The sequence below is a fragment of the Helianthus annuus genome, chromosome 8 (genome assembly GCF_002127325.2).
Source record: "Helianthus annuus cultivar XRQ/B chromosome 8, HanXRQr2.0-SUNRISE, whole genome shotgun sequence".
NCBI lineage: Eukaryota > Viridiplantae > Streptophyta > Magnoliopsida > Asterales > Asteraceae > Helianthus > Helianthus annuus.
Genome location: NC_035440.2, coordinates 153,975,017 through 153,978,965, shown reverse-complemented (window position 1 = coordinate 153,978,965; position 3,949 = coordinate 153,975,017).

The window sequence follows — 3,949 nt, the reverse complement described above, 5'->3', positions numbered from 1 at the left end:
CGGCTGTAAGACATAGTCACCTCATGGGTGTAGGACCGAGGGGTATGAGTGATAGATCTATTTGGGTGTAGCGAGCCCACACCCATGTAGACCGGGGTTCACGAGGATTAATGGACTTAGGAGTGCCCCTACCCATTCACATGATCTACTATGCAATCCCTAGCTAACCATACCAATTATAATTGTTTGTAAACATTTTGTAACATGTACTTCACCCCCGAAGTTATAAAACCGAAAACAGTTAAAGAAAAGGGGGACATGAACTCACGGTTTTGCGTTCTTCAACGGTAACTCAAAGCTCCTTCGGATATACACGACTACCTACAACGTACTAAGGTCTATTAGATGATCGGGTCGTGCCTTGATTTAGTATTAGTTAGTGTCTTTGAGTTACGTTCTTTGTGTCTTCAATATTATTCCAAGTTGTATAATTATTTGTTAAAATAATAAATATTTTAACTTAAATTATAGTTATTAAATTTTGGAATAATTGTTAAAACAATATATATTAACTTGATACTTTTCGCGTATTTTTACATGTATTTCCTTTCCAAGGATGAGTGTATTCGTATTCTTGTATTTGTATATTTTTGTCATGTATTGGGGTCGTATTCCGGTGTGTATTTATACGTACGAGAATACGTTTTCTTATTGTATTCATTAAGTATTCCTATACTTAATTTCGTATTAATTTTTCCGGAATATTATCTTTAACAAAAGTTCACCAATATATATATATATATATATATATATATATATATATCCCAAAATATATATTTTAAGAAATATTACTTAGAAAAGTCATTCATAATTTTCCTTTGCAAAAATATTTGTATGTTCATATAAGTTCCAAAAATAATATTCAAGTCTAACATAGAAAATATATATAAACTTATTTTTCTCCAAAGTAATATATTTCATATTTACTTGAGAAAATATATACTTCTTCCAAAGGTAATATACCTTCTAATATTTCCAAGAAAATATATATTTTTATTCACTCAAAATAATATGTTTTCTTCTTGTCAAAAATATGATATAAATTTGCAATAATTGTAAAAATCATATTTTTGTTCTCTTCATGTCCAAAATATTATTTACCAAAAATATACTTGCGAATAAATTTTCCAGAATATTTAGTAAGTTACATTCTTTTGTTTAGTTTCACCAATATTTTGTGTAAAATTTGTATATTCATATTCTTGAGTTTTTGGTAATATTTTGGATTGAAATTTTTGGTATTTTGATGAGTTGTATTACTTCAAGTCCTAAAATAATATAACTAATACACATAATATACAAATAATCACACTCATGGTGTAATCTAAATATATATTTCCTAAATACATATTTAGTCACTTTTATTTATAAAAACCAACCTCCAATATTTATATTTTTGTAACAAAAATTATGGCAAACTTTTTGTGAAAAATCCATGGTTTAAAATACACTTGTAAATATTTGTTTAGAAATATTTTTCTAAGTGTTTAATTTTTAGAAAAATTTTGCCATAGTTTCCCCTAAAAATGGAGGTTTCCATACCTTGAACGTATATCATTTTCTTTTTGTAAATCAACGCAATCAATCCACATTCAACAATAAACAATCTTTACTTACCAATTTTTCCAAAAACAAGCATAAACTACCACTTCATGAATTTAAAATTTATAAAAATTTGTGGTAACTTACTAGTGTATTCAGTAAGCCTTGTTACCCTTTAAAGTGTGGTTGATTCTTTAAAAACTTCATTTTTAAAGAAAATAGATCTTTACAACTTGTAGTCACATTTTCTAAAAATGTTTCTTTATGAATCTTTCTTGTTACACATATGTTTCTACACTTGTTTATCCTCTAAAATAAGGTTTATTTATTTAAAATCCAAGATTAAGTAAAACTTGTATTTTGAACTTTGTTTCTTGAAAAATCATCCTTGAAGTTTTAGATCTACAAGATTTACATTTGATTTTAATCATTATTTCACAAGAAAACATTATATTCTTTCAAGTTCATGCTTTATGTGAGGATGATTCATTAAACTCTAACATGTTCATCCTCTCATCTTGCTAGATTATGTTTTTAATCATGATCTAGCAAGATCATATGATGATCTACATCATTTACATAAGCAAACAATGATCAACAAGTAGATCAACACATAAACAACATAGTTTCTTCATGATTTTAGCTTATGTTCAAGTTTCATTCTTTTGATTCTTAGTGTTCTTCAAGTTAATCATCATGTATCATCTTTTAACCACTTAGATAGGATTTAAAATGGAAGGATTAGTGTTCTTACCACTAGCTCAAGGCTAGGGATGATCAAGAGAAGAAAAGAGATGGGTAAAAGCAAATAGAGAAGGTGCTTGAACTACCGAAAGCTCCTAGCTTCTTTATGCAACCTCTAACACCTTTGTATAAGCTCGGAATGTATGGAAGATGAGTGATGATGGTGGTTGTATTGTTGTTGGGTTTCGGCCGAGAAGAAGAAGAGGAGAGGAGAAAGAGGTGGTGTCTTGGTGTGAACGATGAAAATGAGAGTTATGTTCACAAGGTTATACTTATAACCATTTACAAGACTTTATCTCATGGTTCTTATGTTTCATAATAGAGAAACAAGATCTATTAAAATATTAAAACAAATCAAAAGGTGGGGGCTATGTTGGCCGATTACAAATCAAAAGGTGGGGGGGGGGTAGTAGACTAGGTTTTAACTATTAAGTTAGTTTATAGTTGAAATGTGAGTAATTAGTTAGATGTTTAGTTAGTTGATATTTATATAGTGTGTTATGATGTTCGGGGACCATAACTAGCTTGGAAATGTTAAAACAATGCTTCTAGTGAAAATTTGGTGTTTCGGGTAGTGTTCGGTTGTTCGGTTGGTTATTGGTTCGTTATGGTGCTAAACTATGCAGTTTAGTGTGCTTTATGTACCCTTTTATGACAGTTTTAATTCCCGACACTTAGGAAAGCATCCAGGACCATTTTACCTTATTTCTGCATGATGTTAGTGTGTTTAAATGCTGAAAATTGCTGATTTTTGCTGAATTCAGCACTTTAGGTGAGTTTTAGGCACTTTCCTGCACTTAAACTATCTCTAGGAAGGCAGTTTTATGATTCTTACTTTCCTACACACTATATTAGTGTAATACTTGGTTTCTGGCCCATTCTAGGTCTCAATACAACGTCTGTCTATTTACTGAACTCCGTCAGCATTTCAGCTGATTTGCCTGATAACTGTGCTAACTGTATTTAGTGCATCATTTGAGTCAATAAAGTTCTCATGCAATAATGGTATGACATTAAGCAATATGTGATGCACATGTATGTATAAAGCAATATTCAGAAAGCAATTCGAATCATTAATTGTAATTCAGCACAGTCATTAAGCACTAATCATGGTCTAATAGTTGTACGGATACGTGGAATTTTGACAGTTGTCACATTCTCCCCCTGTTAAGAAAATTTCGTCCCGAAATTTTAAGTCTTACTACTAGCTGCAGGGGAGTTGGGGAATAAATAAGGGTATTTAGCTTTCATACGGTCTTCACGTTCCCAAGTAAACTCTGGGCCGTGACGCGCATTCCATCGAACCTTGACGAGTTTAACACTACTCCTCCGAGTCTTGTTAACTTTCCAATCAGTAACCTCAACGGGTTCTTCGGTAAAGTGGAGTGTGTCGTCAATGTGAACTTCATCAGCAGGGATGACCACTGTCTCTTGAGTTGGACTTTTCTTCAGATTAGATACATGAAATGTATCATGAACGCCATTATGTTCTGCTGGTAGCTCCAACTTGTATGCTGTAGAACCAACCCTTTCCAGGATTTTGAACGGTCCGATAAATTGTGGGTTTAACTTACCACGCGTCCTAAAGCGTGCCATGCCTTTCTAAGGTGAAACTTTCAACAAAACCATATCACCCACTTCGAATTCTAAAGGTTTTCGTCTT